Below are 23,103 nucleotides of genomic sequence, written 5' to 3' on the forward strand. Positions count from 1 at the left end.
TTGGGGTCCTGGAAAATACATGAAGGGACCTGTCTCAAGTCACCAGGGAATAACAGAGGATTTTTGGAAGCCTGGGAAAGGGGCTAAGAAACCAAGAGGAAAGAAGAGAGGCTTGGTCGGAAGACCATGCTGTGAGCATCTGCAACGGAACAATTTTCCCATGAACTACATTGCTTTATGTTAGATTAGGGAAAGAATTTTCAGAATAGATTTGGACTATTGTTTCGGCCAAGCTCTGGAGTCTTCTCCTTTAGGGAAGGGTGACCAGAAGGGTAAGATCTTGCTAAGAATATGGTTTGTATTTCTGTTCGACACATTTTGGATACATTTGAATTTTATAATAGGTTGTTTTGAAGGATTTAGGGGCCTCATTACACGGTAGGCGGTAGGGATTTAACGTTACCGGTAATGGAATACCGGTAACGTTAAATCCCCAATGCGAATTACGATCCGACTCACCGCTATTAGCGGCACCGATAAGTACGGTGCCACTAATAGCGGCCAGTCCGTGTGCGCGCGACCCACCATCCCATAAATTACGCCATGCCGCTATTAGCAGAGCATCACAAGGCGAGCGGACATGCCAATAGCGGCATGGTAAAGCCCCCAAAACCCCTTACCGCCATGGCGCAAATACCGGCATCGCGAACCACATGTTAAGAGAACTGAGCAGTGTTCCCACCTGCCACAGGTGGACAAAATCAGCACAGGTGGAGGCAATGGAGACTGTGGCAGCTCAAAAGGAGCACACCACACCCCTTCACACACCCCTTCCCACAACAAGATGGTTCCAATACTAGCAGCATTACATGGGCTGGAGGACATGATTGCTGCGCAGCTGCAACAACAACAGGCAGCACAAAGGAAACGCAGGGGGAGGAGGAGGAGGGCAAGACAGGCACAGCAAGCACCACCACGGCACCTAATCATACCACAGAGGCACCCACCAATCCCCAGGATCAGAGCCAGTCCATTTAACCTAACCCCTGAGCAGATACACACCCTGTACCGTCTGGACCGGGATACCATCACCAGCATCGTGGACATGATGCACGATGACATTGTGAGCCTCATAGGCATCAGAACTGCCATCCCCCCTCTACTCAAGGTGGTGACTGTGCTCCACTTCCTGGCCACAGGCACCTACCAGCATACAGTGGGCCAGATGCATCGCATCTCCCAACCAGTATTTTCATGCACGCTGAATCAGGTACTCGATGCCTTCCTGAAGCATGCACCTGAACACATATCCATGCCACGGACTGCCCAGGAGATTGCAAACACCAAAGTTGGCTTCTATTCACTGGCAGGCATCCCAAGTTTCATCGGGGCCATCGACTGTACACATGTGGAATTGGTGGTCCTACATCGCAATGAAGTGGTCTACCGAAACAGGAAGCAATTCCATTCCATCAATTTGCAAATGGTATGTGACGCCAACAAGATAATCACACATTGCTGTGCCCGATTTCCCGGATCAACCCATGATTCCATGGTCCTGCGGAACTCAACTATCCCACAGTACATGGAGCGACAAACCGTACAACGTTCGTGGCTACTTGGTGAGTAGCAGGGCAAGCACATGGCAGTGTGATTGGGGAGGGGAGAGATACATACTCCAACTGGGTGTGATTGGGGGGGGAGAGATACATACTCCAACTGGGTGTGATTGGGGGGGATACATACTCCAACTAGGTGTGATTGGGGGGGGATACATACTCCAACTGGGTGTGATTGGGGGGCGGGGAGATACATACTCCAACTGGGTGTGATTGTGGGGGGGGAGATACATATGCAAACTGGGTGTAACTTGTCGTCTGTCTGCAAAATGCACATACAGATGTACGCCAATGTCCATCCGGGAAGGCCGCAACGTACTTGAGATGAACCGACATGCAAGTATGAGCTACACAACACAGATGACATTTCAGGTCTAGTAACATCAAACATCTATCCACATACACATTGCACAACATTCCACGCCACAAAATACCCAGATTTCATACGTGCCATCAAGATAGTCATCCTGAATCATTCCAGCACAACATCAATAATGCAATGTGCCCTATGATGCAGGCAAAGGGATCAGCCCTAGCCTCAGACATAGCATTTCACCACGCACCTTTACCACCACTGAAGTGATGCCTCACTGCATGGCAACATCTATGTTGGAATGGCAGTACAACAACAGTGAGGAACCAAATCTGCCTGGGCCCAGGGACACCTAAGACCTCACCTCACCCAGGACATGTCAATTACTGTTGGAGGCAATAATGGGGCATGTCTACTTGCAGGGTCGAGCTCACCCTTGCACATTGCTGTCACACGGACCATCTGCATGCATGCTGTTGACTGTGTACTTGAATCACAATGCAATGTCAATTTGTGTGATATGAACAGGCCGCTCTTGAGGTGAACAGTAACAGGACTCCATTTGTTCCCCCATACAGGTGATGCGGGCTATCCCCTGAAGAGCTGGCTCCTCACACCTGTACAGAACCCACAGAACAGGCACGAAGAGGAATACAATCGTGCACATACCCGTACCCGCATCGTGATCGAGCAGACTTTTGGCCTTTTGAAGTCACGGTTTAGGTGCATTAGCAGGTCTGGTGGCGCTCTCCTGTATGGCTATGAGAAGGTGGCCAAGATCACCATGGCATGTGTCATGCTGCACAATATGTGTAACAGACGGAATGTGCTGCTGCCCCCTGACATTGAAATAGAAGCACCTGATGAGGATGATGATGGTGATGAGGACGGAGGTGAAGGGGATGCAGGTCTTGCAAGAGGGGATGGGCAGGAGGGACGTGCTGTGAGACAGCATCTGATCAACCAAATATTCTGAGGAACATGTTTTGGTACTGTTACATGGATATGGGTAGTAATGCACTGGTGTATGTTTAGAAGCACGCAATGAACCCTGTCTCCAATAAAGTACACAAACACAATGAAGATGTCCAAGCCTGTTTTTTGATCCGACACCAGTGTATTAAGTAACGGGAAGATGAAAAAGTGCATGTCCCCAAACATCCCACCACCCTTCTACCCACCCCCCACAACAGACCCCTAACACCCTTCCACCCACCCCCACAACAGACCCATAACACCCTTCCACCCACCCCCCACAACAGACCCATAACACCCTTCCACCCACCCCCACAACAGACCCATAACACCCTTCCACCCACCCCCCACAACAGACCCATAACACCCTTCCACCGACCCCCCACAACAGACCCATAACACCCTTCCACCCACCCCCCACAACAGACCCATAACACCCTTCCACCCACCCCCCACAACAGGTCCTCATGTGTCTGCCATGTTTGCGTTGGCCCATGCACGCAGAAGAATCGCCATTAACCCCCTATTGGCCATTGCCTGCAGCAGCATTTGGAGGATGGCCAGACATGCGCCTGGTGGTGCGTGTTGAGCGGCAGAGGGGGCTTGTCTGCGTTGAACCGGCGGATGACGACGTGGCAAACTGTCCTGGTGGTGTGAAGTGGCGGTCCATTGTGTCAGCTATTCAAGTGAGGACCTCCCTAAGTCTGCCTATCTCCTCACACAGCCTGTCAGTACAGGCCTCCATCCTCTCACTGGAGTGCCTTGCCGTCTCCACAATATCCTCCCTGAGATGGGCAGCCTCCTCAACATGCTGGCCAACCAGCACAGTTAGTTCCTCTTGACGCTGCCGGATAGTGACCAGCTCGAGGGCAGTGCTGGTTGATGGTGTAGTGGCTGCTGTGCCCTCAGATGCATCCATGACAGCAGGTGAGGCTACCATGGGGGACATTATGGCTAGAATGTTATCCTCACCAGTAACATCAGACCCAGGTGTCTGGAATGGTGCTGGCTCTTGGGTTCTAGGGGGGCTTGGGGTGTGCATCTCCATTGTGCCAACTGGTGTGTCCTCAAGATCAGATAGGGGGGCAGTGGCGGCTGCCTCTCATGCGGAGCTTGGCGCAGCTGATGGTGAGACCTCGGTGGCTGCTATTGGTGGTTGTGGGTTCACCTCCGGTGGTGGGGCTGTAGTTAGTGGTGTGGCTACTTCTGTCCTGGCAGTGGCACTCCTCTGATGCTTGACACTCATCAGGTGGAACCTTCCTCCCTTGCCCCTTGATGTGGTGGGGGTGTCCTCAGAGTCCTGCGCCCTTGGTCTCTTACTTGTAGGCAGTGCCTGGGATGCATTTGCGGCATCCTCACCGTCTGTATGTGAGCCTGTCAGGGACAAGAAGGGGGATGGCATTGGTTACGTTTCTATGCACTTCATGCAGAATACATCAATAATGCAGTTGTGGCCATTGGGACTTAATAGTTGTGGATGCAGGTGATGTGTCAGTTCAGTGCCTCATCCATGCATGGTTGTGTTTGGCACTTGTCTCTCGTGATGTGTGCATGTGTGTGTGTTTGGGTCTGACACTGACATGGGCAGGGATGGATGCATGTGTGGATGTGTGTCCATGCATGAGAGGATTCTGGGCTCACATTTGGGGGGGAACAGTACATTCACATAGCATCATGTCATGTGTACACTCACCTCCATCCGAAGTGGTTCCCACGCCTTGCTCCATAGTGCCTACTCCCTCAATGGATTCCACTGCGACTAGGTTTCCACAGGTCTCCACCCATTCCTTTTGTTTGATGGATGAACCGGCTCCACCTGCAGTGGCTATTCGGTGGTTTTCGGCAAGGATGCCACTCACCCACAGTCTGAGGTCGTCCCACCTTTTCCTGCACTCACACACAGTGCGGGTGCTGGTGCCCACTGCACTGACTTTCACCGCAACTTCATCCCAGATGGCCTTTTTTTTTAGTGGTGTCGGCCGCCGCATGTCGTTGGCAAAGACAACCTGGGCATTGTCAGCCAGGGTCTGGGTCAGCATGTTCAACTCCTCTGATGTGAATTTTTCTTTGCGCTGCCTGTCAGTGCTTTTTATAAATGCCTTGGGCATGTTGAAGGTGTCCCTGATGATTTGCAACTGCAACCTACTCCAAACAGGTCCAGGGGGCAGAGGATGGCAATGGATTGTGTTTTTAAAGATGGCCACCGTGCTCTTTCCCGTTCCTGTGCGATGACGCAATTTCCGCTTCCGCAATTTAATGGTCACCGCTAATTGCGGTGACCGCTATTTGCATGCAGCTTGAGGGCGGAGGTGCAATCTGTACTTACGTCGAGGGCGGTAAGTGACTTTTTTGGGTCTTTAACGGCATGGCGGTAGGGTCTTTAACTGCATGGCGCTATGCTTGTGTCCGCATACTCGTAATGGTACGCTATTAGTGCCCTCTTGCGAGGGCGAACACGTTAAGAGCACCATGCCAGTAATTTGAGGTTTTTACCGCACAACGTGTAATGAGGCCCCGTCTCTTTGTAGTCTCTTTGTGGGTCCATTTCGAGTTTTAGCCGCAATCGGAGCAGCAGCCTTCAAACTCTGACTTCCAAAAACATGGGCACGTATTCATCCGGTCTTCCCTGTCTCCCAACTGAAATCATACAGATGGAGTACATTCCATCCTCGTATCTCCTTGCGCCCACCACCTATTCTTTCCTCCTCAGTCCAGAATACGAGGTTTCAGATATTTGCGACTCCCGTTACCATCATGGAAAATTGCAATATCTAGTAGACTGGAAAGGATCCTCTCCAGCCGACTGTACATGGGAATCAGAGGCCGCAGTTCATGTCCCTCAATTAGTGAAACGATTCCACCAGAAACATCTGGAGAAGCCAGGTGGAAGTACCCCTAAAAGGGGGCATACTGTGACAAATTCTCCCTCTATTAGGCAGTAACATGGTGTGTTTACTTCCTGGGCTCCACATAATATGGCTGTGCAAGAAGCGGGCCGCTGCAGTCCAGTGTTTCATTCACCAGAGAGCATCCGAGTGGCCACGCCCCCTGCACTCGAAAAGCATATCCGGAAACACTGCGAACAGTCTCACACGTTGCTACTCTCTTCCCAGTCGAGCCACGCTCCGTGAGTATGATTCACCACTATACTTCTTTGAACTCTGATAGACACCCCATTCTGTTTCCCTACTTCATATCTCTCTATCTCTGTTTTGTTGGATTTAGTCCATAGGCTCGCACATTCCAATTACACACGGAAGATGAGCTCTCTCGCAGAGCGGTACCCCTGCCTGGGCAGTGTGGTACATAGAGATCAGCTGTGTGCGCAAGATCTCTCGTCCCGTTCTTATCCCTTCTCTATTACAGTTTCTGTTATTCATCCAGGGTAGTTCACAGACCGCCACCAGGCTCAGCAAAAGAGAAAGTCACTGAGATACAAAGTGGAGAGGAAATCCTGTCTCCCCGGTCCTTCATGACTGGCGGTAAGATACTCACAGACTCCTTGATTGAACTCATACGTCCATCCTCACATACCGGCTAGATTGAGCCTCCTGAATTACTCTTCTAACTTTCTTTACCTTTTTCAGTTTCTTCGTTCCTATCTCTGTCTCTCCTCGGTTCCAGCCCTATTTCATCACTACCAGGAATCAGGGCAGACCTCATCACGGCACAGGGGTAAGCCTCCTAACTAGTGGGTAATATTCTTCAGGTTCCACTGACCGCCCTTATTTGCCCATATTTCCTTGTGTTTAAACATAGTCACCTCCCGGTTGGAGACACACCACAGCCACGACAACATCTAGCCAGCTGCACACCGGAGACCATGCACTCTAGCAGCTCTCCACAGGGTTTTTTCTACCCTCTGGGGGTTCCCTTGAGGTCTCAACACGTTCAGGCCTGTTCTGAGCAGGACCGTGGATGGGGCTTCTTGGTAAATCCTCACATTCTACGGTATCCTGTAGAGCCGGTACGGCAAGAGGTAGGTGTTAAAACGGATTTCTGAACTCTGTCCTGGTGGCGCAGAAGTTCAGAAGGCCAACCTAATTACTTGGAACAGGGTAACCTCTGGACGAGCCAGACCAATCAAGGTAGCGATTGCGGCGGTCAAGACTAGGTCTCAAGAGGGGTGAGGGTGACTGAAAGCCCGCAATGAGCACACAAAGCAAGATCACTTACAAACTACTCCAAACAGTTGTTATATAAAAAAATATATACACATTTATTTTAAGGCCTTTAAAACAATGACCGTAGCGAGAAAATCACAATATCACAATATTAAACCAACACATACCATATCAACACAATATGTATACAAATACGACAGTCGCAAGCGTTATATGCACGAAATGTGTAGTCCACCTAAAAGGGAAGGAAAACAGGCAGTGCGAAATAATGCTTTAGACTCAGTTCGCCTTCAGAGGCACCTAACTAGATGGAAGTCCGAGCCCTGCGAAGAGTGGAGCCTTGTGCTCAAAAGTACATGCACGCGCTGGTGCCAACGGGCAAAAGGAGAAGCTCTTCGAGGGAAATCAGGCAGTTCAGTTTAGTGCATAAAGAAGAAGAACAAGTTCCGCGACTCAAGCGCAGCCTCCACAGTGGGCAGAAGCAGAGCGCGAGTACGGACAAGGGGTGCTGTTTTACACAGCGGGGAAAAGCAATGGGCTCCTGCAGGAGGGCGACCAGATCCTAGCTATGCTACTCACCGGTCCCCGATGCAAGCAGACCCAGGCTTCTCCGCGTCAGTTTCAGCAGCTGGCAGGTTCAGAAGAGCAGGGAACGCCTCGTCGTCGTGTTGAGTAAAAAGACGTCCCAATCGAAGAAACCCGCACAGTTTGTTACCACAGCAGGGCAACGGAGCGGCCGTGTGTATTTGAGCGAAATGTACACTACTCACTTCAGACCTGGGAACGCCAAGTGTACGAAGCGTGTGAGAGTGACAAGGACTCGAAATACTACACAACCTGGCGGCGGTTACAGAGCTAGACTCCTGTGTAAGCTGGTCAGTCAGCTGGATGGCCCAGAGACGCTTCCGAAGGCTTACTGGCAGGAGATGGTGAAGAGGCCGAGAATAGCTGTTCCCGCTATTTCAATGGTCGAAGTACCAGTACAGGCCTTCTGGGTCGATCAAAGGTAAAAGGGTTTCACAAGGCGACAGCAGTGCAGAGGAGAAGTCCTTCAGCGGGTCACCAGCGATTCCTCGGTCCAGCCTCTTGGTTGCAGGATACTTGGCTCCTGTATTCCTTCGTTCGTGAGAACTCAGGAGATCGATATGGTTGTGGTGTTTCCAGCCCCCTCTTATCCACGGTTCCCTTCGCTCCAAAACGGAGGGGACCCAATGGGAGATCCGCTCATCAACACTCACACCATTCGTGGACCAATCACGACCACGGTGGTCCCAGGCATTCACACCACCCTAGACTCTCTGGCACCCAGGATGTGTATTGGGACCAGACATCCCAGCCCACATCCTGGAGGCACAGACAAGACTTGTAGAAGCCTGCGAAAGCATCCGTGTTTCGCGGGAAAGTACATGCCCAAATAAGGAAGGCCTCGGGTCGGCTCGACCTGGGGAAGGTGAAGGGAGCAAGACGGTCAGCAGACAGGACAAAGGAGCCTCGTGGTCTGGCCATTTTGGGAGCCAGGCCATCATTTTGGGTTAAGCGCGGAAAACGCGCTTAGGACGCCAAAAGGAGCTCAAAACACAAGAAACGATCGCTGCCACCATTCCCGTCCCTGAATTACTTGCACCGATCAGATACAATCCTAAACGAGTATCTAGGGCCTGTAGAAGGCTAGAGACCCAAGAGAGCTGTAACTTAGCTTACAGTGCCCTCTTGTGTCATGTTGCACGAAAGCCGCAACATGATAAAAGAAACTACGGGAAACAGCGTTCCCCGGTATTGACAGTCTTAAGGGCATGTCAGTATCCCCGTAAGAAAGGAGCGAAAGCCCAGAGGAGTGCGGCAGAAGGCTGCACTTCTCTGGCAAAGTCAAGAACAAGGTGAAAAACAACAGCAAAAAGTTTAGGGGTTGCCACATGGAAGGAAAATTACCTACAATTACGAAATCTTTCCTAACACTCGCCCCTCCCAGACTATGGACAGGGGGAACTAATCCACCCCTGGATGAGTCTCTTGTTCAGGTCGGTTAAACATTCTGGTCAACCCATCAGCATTGCTATGTTGGACACCTGGCCTATGCTCAATAGTGAAGTCGAAGCCTTGTAAACTTATGGACCACCTAAGCAACTTTGGATTCTCCCCCTTCATGTTCATTAGCCACTTTAACGGCTTATGGTCAGTTTGCACAGTGAAGTGGGTCCCATAGAGGTAGGGCCTCAGCTTCCTTAGGGCCCACACAACAGAGAAACATTCTTTCTCTACCGTGGACCATCTGAGCTCTCTGTCCTTAAGCTGGCGGCTAATAAAACCAATAGGGTGTTCCTTACCCTTCTCATCTACTTGTGATAGTACAGCTCCTATACCAGTGTCAGAGGCGTCCGTCTGCACGATAAAAGGTCTTTGATAATCAGGGGCCCTGAGGACAGGGGCCTGGCACAAGGAGTCTTTTAAGCCATTGAAGGCCTTCTCACACTCGTCGGTCCAAGTTACCTTCTTGGGTTTCTTCGGAGTTGTGAGGGCAGTCAGAGGGGCAGCTATGGTGCCATAGTCTGCCACAAAATTGCGGTAATACCCCGCGAGTCCTAAGAAGGCTCTCACTTGGGTTTGCGTAGTGGGGGTAGGCCAGTCTTGTACTGCTTGTACTTTACTGGGAAGAGGCTGTATCCTCCCTCCACCTACTTCATGTCCAAGGTAAACCACTGAGCCTTGTCCAATCTGGCATTTACTAGCCTATATGGTCAGGTGTGCTTTCTGAAGAGCCTGGAGCACAATCCCGAGGTGTTTCACATGGTCTTCCCAGGTGGCACTGAAAACTGCTATATCATCCAGATATTGCAAGACAGAATTCGTCCAACCCATTCAACACATGATTCACAAGCCTCTGGAAAGTGGCAGGTGCATTCTTCAACCCGAACGGCGTTACCCGGAATTGGTAAAGGCCGTCTGGAGTAGAAAATGCTGTCTTCTCCTTGGCATGTTCTGCTAAAGCTATTTGCCAATAGCCAGCAGTGAGGTCAAACGTGCTGAGGTACTTGGAGGCACCCAAAGTATCCACCAGCTCATCTGTTCGAGGCAAGGGGTATGCATCTGTCTTGGTGACAGCATTCAGAGCCCTGTAATCCACGCAGAACCTCAATTCAGAAGTGCCTGCCTTTGGAACCAAAACCACAGGGCTGGACCAAGGACTACTAGAGGATTCAATCACCCCAAGGTCTAACATCTTGTTGACCTCGGTCTTAATATAAGACCGTACTTTGTCTGACATCCTGTATCCCCTACTTTTGCTAGGTACACTGTCTCCTGTGTCAATGTTATGTTTGAACCAAGGTGTCAAACCAGGTGACTGTGAAAACAGGGGGGAAAACTGCCTAAGCAAACTTTTCACCTCAGCCTGCTGATCAGAAGTCAGGTGAGGGGCCACTCGGACACCCTCAAAGGAGCTATCTGAAGGACCGCTTTGGAACAGTTCGGGGAGAGGTTCAGACTCATCTTCCTCAACATCTGAAGCCAGTAGCAGTGCTGCGATTTCGACTCTTGGGACGAAAGCCTTCAGCCTATTCACGTGAAACACTTGTGGAGCCTGTCCAGGCCTTCCAAGGTCCACTAAATAGTTAACCTCACCCAGGGGCTCCACCACTGTGTAAGGGCCTGACCATTTGTCCTGTTAAGCTCGAGGCCTTATGGGATTCATGATCAGGACTTGCTGACCAGGTGTAAAGTTGATGAGGGAAGCTTTCTGGTCGTACCAATGTTTCACCAGCGCTTGCCCTGCCTTCAATTTATCACTAGCCAAGCCCATCAGAAGTACCATCCGTTTTCTGAGCCCTAGCACATAATCAACTACGTTGGTAGTAACAGGGGGAGTGGGCATCTCCCATCCCTCCTTGACGATGGCTAAGGGTCCCCGTACGGGATGACCGAACAGAAGCTCGAAGGGGCTGAAGCCAACACCCTCCTGTGGTACCTCTCGGTAGGCAAACAGTAAGCATGGTAAAAGAAGATCCCATTTTCTTCTCTGAGGTTCCTCCAGAGCCCCAATCATGCTCTTTAACGTTCTGCTGAAACGTTCCACCAGACCATTGGTCTGGGGGTGGTATGCAGAAGAGAACTTGTAGGTGACCCCACATTCTTTCCACATAGCCTGCATATACTTCGACATAAAGTTGCTGCCCCGATCCGACACAACTTCATTAGGGAAGCCAACCCTAGTAAATATGCCAAGTAAAGCTTTTGCAACTGACTTGGCAGTTACAGTTTTCAATGGGATGGCCTCAGGATATCTGGTTGCATGGTCGACCAGCACCAGGATAAACCTATTGCCTGAGGATGTTTGCGGGTCAAGGGGACCAACGATGTCGATCCCTACCCTTTCAAATGGTACCCCCACAACTGGGAGCGGTACCAACGGAGCTTGGATTGTCGCGCCAACCTTACCAGACAACTGGCAGGAGGCACAACTCCTGCAGTGACTTTCTACTTGCACCCCCATCTTGGGCCAGTAGAAGTGCATGGATAACCTTTGCTTGGTCCTCTTCATACCAAGGTGACCAGCAAGGGGAACTTCATGCGCCAACTGCAGGAGGAAGGGCCTAACTGCAAGGGGAACCACCAACCTCCTATGGTCTCCTTCTGTAGACTCTGTGGGCTCACTATACAGGAGTCCACCTTCCCAATAAATCCTATGCATCCCAGGAGGTTCACCCTCAAGCTGGGAGCAGGCCTGTCTCCTTAGGCCTTCCAGAGATGGGCACTCACGTTGGGCTTTACTGAATTCGTCCCTATCAGGACATCCTTCAACTAACAAGTCTTTTAGTTCAGGATGATCGTTGGGGTCAAATACTTCAGGCATCGCCACCTCCTCGTCAGGCCCGGGCGATTGACCAACTTCCTCCACCGCAGTGGTAGGCGAGCTCGGGGGAATATTCTCTTTCCCTCGTCTTGACTTGTCGACTCCTTTCGCCTTGGGTTTCCCCTTCGGATGGGGCGGCGTATTGGTCTTGGCCAATGCTGCCCGTGCTTGAGACCGTGTGTAGGGTCTTTCGGCAGTGTCTCCTACGAGCCCTAAAGCTCTGAGATCATTACCTAACAAGACCTTTCCCGGGACATTTCTCTGAATGCTCACTGGAATCCTGACTGCTGTACCATTTAAAGTAAGATTTACAGGTATTACTGGAAACATACGGAGGGGGCCGTCAGCCAACTTAGTGGGCATCAGAGTAGCTCTGGCAACTTCCTCTGAGTCTACCAAGGTAGAATCCACTACAGTGCGACTGCACCCACTATCCCTAAGAGCTGGAGTATCTACTCCATTGATCAGCACACTGTCTTTAAAGTAGTGCTTGGTATTATCCGGAATCCTAGCATAAGCCTCTGCGACTTTAGGCTCCCAGGAACCCAGGGAAACTAAAACTACCTCAGCCTCTATCCCGCTGGGAAATGAGTCTGAGGAGAAGGATGCTCCTGTAATCTCTTCTTCCTCGTAGGAGGAGAAGGCCAGATTAGCGGAGTGGACCCCCAAAGGTCTAAACTTACACCGGGGATCCCCCTTCACGTGGTCAGTTGCTCCACAAGCAAAACAAGATCCATTGGGTCTGTTTACATAGGGAGGCTTATTGTAACCAGAGTTCTGTTTCGGAGGCTGACCTCCACTACCCTGTGAGTTCTCTTGTGTCTTACCCTTATTTTTCTTTTTGTGGCCCTTATGAGAAGAAGATTTATCAGATTCTCCACCCTCCATATCTTTGGACTTTTTCCCTTCCTCCTGCTTACCCGCATGAGTTTTGTCCTCATGGGACACTCGATGTGACACCCATAAGTCTGCTGCAATGGCCAGCTTCTTAGGATCTATCTCCTTCGAATCGGCCAAATGCTGCTTAAGCTCCGGGGAAGAAGATGCAAAAATGTGTTCCAGCATGACAAGATTTATCATGCCTTCGAAGGTAGAAACCTTATAACCTTCGACCCAGCCAGTTAAGTTTTTCAAGGATTCAGCGACATAAGATACCCAAGTACCACCTTCCTTTTTCTTATACTCTCTGAAACGTTTCAAATATTGGGCCGGAGTCTTCCCAAACTTTAAAATGAGAGTTTGCTTTAACATTGCGAAATCAGCTCGCTCAGCCTTCGACATTTCCATAATGGCACTACAGGCAGAATGGGGCAGTCTGCTGAGTAACCAGGCAATCTTATCAGCATTGTCAACTTGTTGAACTTCGCATGCATACTCAAACGCATTCAGCCAGTCCATAATGTCATTCCTTTCTTCATACACACTGAGCAGATCTTTCGGAAACCGTGGATGAGAGGAGGCCCCAGACACATGTCCAGGACCCTTGGACCCATTTGCAACCTGAAGCTTGGACAGTTCCAACTGGTGATCCCTGTCTTTTTGTTTTTCTGCCTGTTCGATTTTTAGTTTGGCTATGCTGAATTCAAGCTCCTGCTGCCTAAACCGCAGCTCTTGCTTCTTGAATTCAAGCATAGCCTCCCCATCAGCACTGGCAGAGGAAACATTAGACATCTCGTCCTCCCTGTCCTCGTGGTCGCGATGGATCAGTGCAGCGGCAGAACCGTCGGTTCTACCAGTGAAAGCAGCCCCACCACCTTCCGCACTGTCCTCAGAAGTTACAGCGTCTAGCTGCGCTTCTTGCCACGCCTCGATTCTTTGGATCATTTCCAATTTCGTGCCTTGAGAGGAAACACCTCTCTCCGCACACATCTTTTTCAATGTTTCTGATTTGGAAGCATTTAAAGTTAACAAGGTATTTGTTTCCATACTGTTAGATAGGACTATGGCCTTTTTAAAGTTATACTACAACAATTCACTACGTGTCCTGGTTGGAATAACCTGAAATGCCTAAGTTCGTGCGCAACACTGGATACCCTCAGTCGTATCCCACCGCTGTACACCAATTTGTTAAGACGGATTTCTGAACTCTGTCCTGGTGGCGCAGAAGTTCAGAAGGACAACCTAATTACTTGGAACAGGGTAACCTCTGGACGAGCCAGACCAATCAAGGTAGCGATCGCGGCGGTCAAGACTAGGTCTCAAGAGGGGTGAGTGTGACTGAAAGCCCGCAATGAGCACACAAAGCAAGATCACTTACAAACTACTCCAAACAGTTGTTATATAAAAAAATATATACACATTTATTTTAAGGCCTTTAAAACAATGACCGTAGCGAGAAAATCACAATATCACAATATTAAACCAACACATACCATATCAACACAATATATATACAAATACGACAGTCGCAAGCGTTATATGCACGAAATGTGTAGTCCACCTAAAAGGGAAGGCAAACAGGCAGTGCAAAATAATGCTTTAGACTCAGTTCGCCTTCAGAGGCACCTAACTAGATGGAAGTCCGAGCCCTGCGAAGAGTGGAGCCTTGTGCTCAAAAGTACCTGCACGCGCTGGTGCCAACGGGCAAAAGGAGAAGCTCTTTGAGAGAAATCAGGCAGTTCAGTTTAGTGCATAAAGAAGAAGAACAAGTTCCGCGACTCAAACGCAGCCTCCACAGTGGGCAGAAGCAGAGCGCGAGTACGGACAAGGGGTGCTGTTTTACACAGCGGGGAAAAGCAATGGGCTCCTGCAGGAGGGCGACCAGATCCTAGCTATGCTACTCACCGGTCCCCGATGCAAGCAGACCCAGGCTTCTCCGCGTCAGTTTCAGCAGCTGGCAGGTTCAGAAGAGCAGGGAACGCCTCGTCGTCGTGTTGAGTAAAAAGACGTCCCAATCGAAGAAACCCGCACAGTTTGTTACCACAGCAGGGCAACGGAGCGGCCGTGTGTATTTGAGCCAAATGTACACTACTCACTTCAGACCTGGAAACGCCAAGTGTACGAAGCGTGTGAGAGTGACAAGGACTCGAAATACTACACAACCTGGCGGCGGTTACAGAGCAAGACTCCCGTGTAAGCTGGTCAGTCAGCTGGATGGCCCAGAGATGCTTCCGAAGGCTTACTGGCAGGAGATGGTGAAGAGGCCGAGAATAGCTGTTCCCGCTATTCCAAGGATCGAAGTACCAGTACAGGCCTTCTGGTTTGATCAAAGGTGAAAAGGGTTTCACAAGGCGACAGCAGTGCAGAGGAGAAGTCCTTCAGCGGGTCACCAGCGATTCCTCGGTCCAGCCTCTTGGTTGCAGGATACTTGGCTCCTGTATTCCTTCGTTCGTGAGAACTCAGGAGATCGACATGGTAGTGGTGTTTCCAGCCCCCTCTTATCCACGGTTCCCTCCGCGCCAAAACGGAGGGGACCCAATGGGAGATCCGCTCATCAACACGCACACCATTCGTGGACCAATCACGGACCACGGTGGTCCCAGGCATTCACACCACCCTAGACTCTCTGGCACCCAGGCTGTGTATTGGGACCAGATATCCCAGCCCACATCCTGGAGGCATACACAAGACATGTAGAAGCCCGCGAAAGCATCCGTGTTTCGCGGGAAAGTACATGCCCCAATAAGGAAGGCCCCGGGTCGGCTCGACCTGGGGAAGGTGAAGGGAGCAAGACGGTCAGCGGACAGGACAAAGGAGCCTCGTGGTCTGGCCATTTTGGGAGCCAGGCCACCATTTTGGGTTAAGCGCGGAAAACGCGCTTAGGACGCCAAAAGGAGCTCAAAACACAAGAAACGATCGCTGCCACCATTCCCGTCCCTGAATTACTTGCACCGATCAGATACAATCCTAAACGAGTATCTAGGGCCTGTAGAAGGCTAGAGACCCAAGAGAGCTGTAATTTAGCTTACAGTGCCCTCTTGTGTCATGTTGCACGAAAGCCGCAACATGATAAAAGAAACTACAGGAAACAGCGTTCCCCGGTACTGACAGTCTTAAGGGCATGGCAGTATCCCCGTAAGAAAGGAGCGAAAGCCCAGAGGAGTGCGGCAGAAGGCTGCACTAAGGTGAAAAACAACAGCAAAAAGTTTAGGGGTTGCCACATGGAAGGAAAATTACCTACAATTACGAAATCTTTCCTAACAGTAGGTGTCTTCCAGTGTATGCTCGAGTCATATGTGTCCACCATGCTGTTGCTATATATCCGTATACCCCCTCCTGTCCCTGTAAGCCCAGCCCCCTGTCACTCTGTGTCCATGTGTCACTGTGTTCCCTGCCATCCTGTTCACGTGCCAGGTCTCTGGCGCATTAAAGATAACCATCATATCACATCACTACGCCTACTCTCTACTATACTCCCTCACACAACTAGAACACAGCTATACCCCTGACAAATTCAGCCTAGCTGTTCACATATGAATACTACCCCATGAACACCTCATCACCCTAATAAAGCGCAGCTATTCGATGACATTCCGGCATAATTGCTCACATAAGCGTCCTTCAAGCTTAATGGCACACATCCAACTGATATCTTCAGCACCACACCTAACACTAGGATCGAGCTACCATCTGACAATTGCATCAGCTGCACACATATCTGGCACACCCATGCACCCTACAACTCCATCACTCTCTACTGACCAGAATTGCGGTTCCCGAGGGCGTTCAACCTACCAGCGCTTTGAGATCATACCAGTGACATATAGAGTGATATATAAATGCCAAGTAACATAACATAACATACATTGATAGACATTTTCAATGTAATTCCCATCACCTTCAACTTCCAATACTTTAACTCTTTTTCACCGGACCTCATAATTATGACTTTCTGCAAGAGTGTTACAAGTATTGGAATCTGATGTCATAATGTGTGCAAATTAAGCAACAGTGCTAAATTACTCTACTAGCATCATCATTGTGTGCGGAAATCATAAAGTGCATATTTAGTTGTTTAACAATGGTTATGTTTCATAATCAAAGATCAAGATACAGTATATTAATTGAGATCCTGAATCATTGTAAAGATTCAAATGTAGGTCCCAACACCTCCAAATTGTAATACTTTAGCTCTTATTTGCCAGGCCTGATAGATATAACTTGCTACAAAGTTTATTACATTTATGTCATCAAAACACCTGAACATCAGAATGGCTTCACTTGTGCGGCATATTGCATGTGTGTTACAAATTGTTTTCAAATATGTATTCCAAGTCCCATGATATCCCAGGCAGAAGAACAAAAAAATAACAATGGATTCCCTTGCTAGTCCACATACCAGACATGTGTCATCTCCAGTTCTATCCCACAAGTTAGTGTGGCATGCCAGGTTCAATTGACCTAGCCTAAATTTCATGTAAAGGGTGCTTGCTATCGGGGGACTAACCAAATATAAGTACCTTTCAAACCGCAACACCGACTTGCTGGCCAAATGAGTAACTCCTGTAGACTACCCACTGCACGCATTAACCAATTCAATCTCAACACCCTTCCGTGAGATTCTGTTTTCTTTTTCCATATCACTCATGGTGATGCCCCTGGGGTTATTCCATAGTTCTTCCAGATTCAATTCAAACAAGAGTCTCTTCACATGTTGGACCCAGGGCAATGATTTACCTCCCTCACGATACATAATGAGTTCCGGAGTCATCTACAGTCTAAACCAATAGCTACAGGCCTGAAGGAGAGATCACTATTGATTGCTCTAAGACCCAATTATAAATAGACAGGGTTGCTTGGACATGCTGTTGACAGCCCAAGAAGGTGTTTCAGGAAGCGTCTTTCAGCCAAGCCCAACTTGTAAACATTTCAGTATCCCCATATCTCTGCCCCGTACAAGGCAGCTGATTTCACCTGAGCTGTGTACATAGTAAGGGTTGACGAGATTGCACCCCAGCCATGATCTAGAAAAAAACTCCATATGCCCCCTGTATTTTTCCAGTGTTGCACTGGATTTAAATATCTGCAAGGACTAGTTACATTGGTCATTGAATCTAACCCCCAGATAATCATAATATTGGACTTGTTCGAAAGCAATTCCATTGATGTTTATTTTTACTTTTATCTGCTTTTTAAACTTTGGTCGGAAAACAAAAACAGTTTTTCTCCCTATGGTATTTTCAAAATGGAGCTCTGCACACTTCTCAACAAATGCTTCAAGTGTAGTTGTGAGCCCACTTGCGAACGTTGATAAGAGTACTGCATCATCTGCAAATAAAAGTACTGGAATTGATTCTTTGCCGAGTTTCGGCTGGTCTAAACACTTTGATCTAACATGTTGAATTCCTTCATCAATATACAACACATACAATAGGGGGACAACCATAAATGGTTCTGTTAGTTCTCCCCAATCCCCATCACACTGAGGCTCTGTTTTCGGAATACAATTGTACAATGATTCACATCAAATTCCCTGGTACTCCCCTTTTGGACAAAATGGACTGCGGCATCCCCCGTGACACACAGTCTAAAGCGGTCCTGAGATCAACAAACTCCGAAAACAGGTTCATGTTTCTCAGGACTGTGTATTTCTGCATAACGAGATGTAAATGGAATGCCTGGTCCATTGTGCTCATTTTGCACCTAAACCTTGCCTGGAGATGATCGATCAATCCTTCTTGTACCATCCATGCCTGTAAATGCTCATAAATGATTCTGGTGAATATCTTCCCCACATCATCAAATAATGAAATAGGCCTGAAGTGTCTGGGATCCTCTTTCCCTCCTTTTTTATAGATAAGGATTATAGTTGCATTTTACCAGGAAGAGGGTACCTTATTAAATCTAACAACAGCATTAAATAAATGCCATAATACTGGTGTCCAAATGGTTGGTTCATCCTTGGCCAGATTGAGAGGTATTAAGTCTGGCTCTGGGGCCTTTCCCCTCTTTTGAGATCAAATGGCATTTGCAACTTCTGTAAGTCAAATTGGAGTATATCTAGGCTGTTTACTCCCTCCGGGACTTGTGAGGTGGTGCCCTGGACAGCAGATAAGATTTCTCCCCAAAACAGATGCTAGAAATGTTTTCTCTGAGTACTTGGACTAATATTGACGGCCATTTTATTACTACTACCTTATTTATTTCCACTAAGTATCTTCCAGAACAAGCGGGTATCCCCCGAATCTGATGCTTATTGTAATCTATCCCATTCATGCCGGACATGGTTGTCATTTTTGGTATTGATTAACTGTCTAGAGCATGCTCTTAGACACCTCAGTTTGGGCCTATCAAAACCAGACCTCTCTTTATGCATTTCAGGATATCTAATTTGACTGTTTTACAGTCGTCATCAAACCAGATGTTATGTTCGATGGCCCTTTTACTTATGGTTTTACAGGTTCTGGTGATAAATGGCTGTATGGTCTGAATCAGATTGTCATATACAATTTAGATGTCTGTGTCGCCCAGTTCCATTATAGAAAGCCGCTCCAGATCAGGCAGAATTGACTCATAGATTTTTGGTCCCAGATATTCCAGATCAAGATCGAGCCATTAAATCCTTTATTTGGATTGTCCCTGAATCTGAATGGCATTACTATGATTTCTTTGATAGTCACTCATTCGTTTACCTAAATCAATCAATATTAGAAACAAGGGCTTATGATCACTTCCCTCTTGCTCCAGACCACAAAATCCTTTAAATAGGACCACATTTTCAAAGATAAAAAAATATAATCTGTGTGCATGGTGCTATTAGTCCCTGGACATGTGGGTTTTACCAGCTGATCTTTTTGAAGGCACAAATTACAGGCCCTTAACCCCATGCCAAATGGAGAGGCTTCACAACCAAGAGCCTGTGGATGGACCCTATTCTGTTTGTTACAGTCCAATGGGGGATATTCCACACCTCGTCTAGATCATCCCATAGCGCCTCCATATCAGACAGGGTCTCAAATTGCAGGTTCGGATCGCGAACAGGTATGGATTGTGGGACCAAACCCCTTTGCATTTCATTAATTTCTCCAAGATTCCTTGCTATTTGAATCACGTGGTTAATCCCCCTATTTGTAACCCAATTGACAAGAAATATTCACTATCTGGGCTTTTCAATCCACATGACAAGACCATTTATTACCAACTTTCATTTTAATTCAAACAATGAAAACAAAACGGAGTAATGTATATTACTGGGCCTGCAGTAGCGTCCTTGTAGTTATGGACCTAACTGTGAATTCATTCCATTTCAAAACTGGTGAAAAATGCAAACCATAGCATATTGTGTACTTCTTGCAACTCCAATAATCATTCAACGTTACATACACAATCACATAGTCAATATGTAATATTAATGCTTTTAAGGAACAAATAAGGTGGAACCCAAAATTACTACAAACTTACAACCTTCCCACACGGACAAGTATCACTTGGCAAGAAAACCTTCACAACAGTAGCCATAATCTACCACACGGGCGACACAACCAGTGCAGGCCACTATACTGCATACATTAGAAAGCAATAGTCATGGTGGGAATGCAATGATACTTCCATTATTCCAAAGCAGAGATTACCTGCAAATCTTGCAAATGCCTACTTAGTATTCCTAAAGCCAAAGTGTGCGCATTGATGTTCAAAATTGGAATACCCTACTCCCCAACACCCACCATTACCTAAGTAGTTGCTCAAGAAAAGGATTACCTTCTACACTGTGGAACTAGAACAATTTAGCATACAGTAAGAATGCAGCAACTACATGAAAATGTCTGTTGTTCAATTATTTCCCCAATGAACCCAATGATTACATGCAGAGAAATAATAAGTGTACAAAAATAACACTAATATTGTTTCCTACATGATACAGAAAAGCAAAACTACTAATTATAAGGGTTCAACACTATCCTCAATAACCTCAGAAACCACCAAGTACACAACTACGTCACCACCTGTCCAACAATGCCCATACAAATTCAATTTTAGATACAAGCATCAGTACGTAAACCCATAGTGGTGCACCACCACTTCAAAATGTGGAAAGATGCCAAACTACTAGTAGGCGTGCACAACCTTCCAAACGTACCCTATACAACGGGACACTGTAAACAGTTAGAATTTGCCAACTGGTATCTATCTGGTATCTAACTGCAACCAGAATACTGCAGTATTACTTACAGCAGTGACACAGGCCAACTCAACCTTCACCAACCACTGGGCTACAAACATATCCTCAAACACTTTCAAAATATGAACAGTTACAATATGCCAACAGGTACGCAACTGCCCTCTCAACTTTGTAGTAGCACAGTGCAATAGCACAATACTTGGAAAACAACAGCAGCAACCAAACGCATAAAAAAACAGTGCTAACAAAAGGAAGCAGGTAAACAGTTCCAATACACCAACTGCCATACAACTACAACCATAGTAGGAACACGTACAAAACTGAAGTTGTACACCATCACGATTCCTCACACTACAACAGTGCACCTTACACAGTGCTATAATGAGTGCAAACAGTACTGTAATGGACAGTGCAAGTTAAAGCAAATAAATGTGCATGATTTATTTTTTTTAATCCAGCATGGATTTTTTTTTCCCCTCAGACACAATGATTATGCAAAGGAACACAGTAACTGCACACATTGCACAATACACTTGTTTAATGCATAGTATCTATGAAGTACTCATTATGAGGGCCCACAAAATCTAAAAATGTCTGCAATGTAATGAACTGCAAGATGACGACATACCTGCTCTAACACGTTATATTCTCTTATTCTACAGATAATAAAGGAACAATTACTACAACATTTCAAAACCCATACACAAAAAAACTGCACACACCCTCCACAATAGAAACAGTAAGTATGAAATTATAGGTGTCATACCTCTTCATAATCCGCAAAAGGGTAGTGTGTCCACATATTTCTACAAGCCATATACAAATGCCAACATTTTCAATGCAGACCTTCATGACACTGTGCTACCTGTGCCCCCGGCCTACACACTTCACTACACAATGTACAGTGTACAGGGTCCAGCCATGCACTCAATATTGCACACCCTGGCCACAACTACCACTGCACTGTAAAACCATGCATGCAAAGATGTATGCGCTCTCCAGACCCCACCACATAACACTGCCACCTACCCCTTAGCCACTTTAGTTCACATTGTATTACATTACTTCCACACAATGGACAACCTCTTTCCTGAATATTCTCTTCATCTAAGCCTGTAATAAGTGGACACATTCAATGCAGTATGTACAGTAACCTACCCAATAATGTGCATATTCACAACAAGGCAAACAAGAAAAATGCATCCATATGTGCTATGGAACTGTCCCATGTGCTATAAGATTTCCCTCCTCGCATGCCACTAGCACCGTTTACGGCATTAGTTCATCTTTCTTTTTATGCACGCCATTTCCCTGGAGCATATAGAACACAGAATACAGTGCAGCACATGGTGCAGAACTCGGCAACCGTATTCTAAATTGTGCGGTACTCCTCAAAATTTCAAACTTCTGCTTCTCTTTTTTAATGAGTAACGGAGACAAAATTTGAAAACCACACCCCCTTACAATGTTTGAAGAAGGTGTTAAATAATTCCTTTTCTTTGATGAACGAGAGGCCACTGACCTATGTTCAGCCATCGCACACACAGTCTGCCATCATACACCATTTCTTCGTAACACGCTACACATATAAATAGTACATAGGGCCTCTCACTTTACATTTATGTATTTTGTCATCTGTACATTCAGTGCAGTAGGAGTAAGATACCATCATATTTCCATGTACGTCATACTAACTACAGCGTAACCACACTACTACCATTCAGAAAAGCAGGGTGAAATCGAAACACATTGCCGCAGTATGAACATGGAATTTGCAGAAGTTATTTAAGTGCAACTTTACGGTACATGTGTAGTGGGATTGCAATGTAGTAGGACACAGGTCACTATGCATAATTATGAAGTTACCAAACCGTAGAGTTTGTCCGTGTACACTGTATGGGGGTTTGCAACAGCAATGGTCACTCTGCGTTACAGTGCCATGTCTCCACCATTCTGTGTAAAAGGCAGATATGAGTGTTCTTTCTTTACTTGACTAAGTTCTCCAGCCCATGCAAAAGTAGGATATGATATAAAAGGTTATTTATAACGTGTTTAATACCCAGAGGTGGGATCGAACCTGTGCTGCTCCATGTTGTCTTGCTTCCAAGTTGAGCACTTTGCCCCTAAACTATCCTCCAGAGACAAGTATACATAAAATGCTACACTGACAGTGAACAAAACTCGTGCACTGAATCAGCACACTATATCATCAATCGTGTACTGCTACA

Source organism: Ambystoma mexicanum, chromosome 12, assembly GCF_040938575.1.
Source record: "Ambystoma mexicanum isolate Mex_15411 chromosome 12, UKY_AmexF1_1, whole genome shotgun sequence".
Classification (NCBI taxonomy): Eukaryota; Metazoa; Chordata; class Amphibia; order Caudata; family Ambystomatidae; genus Ambystoma; species Ambystoma mexicanum.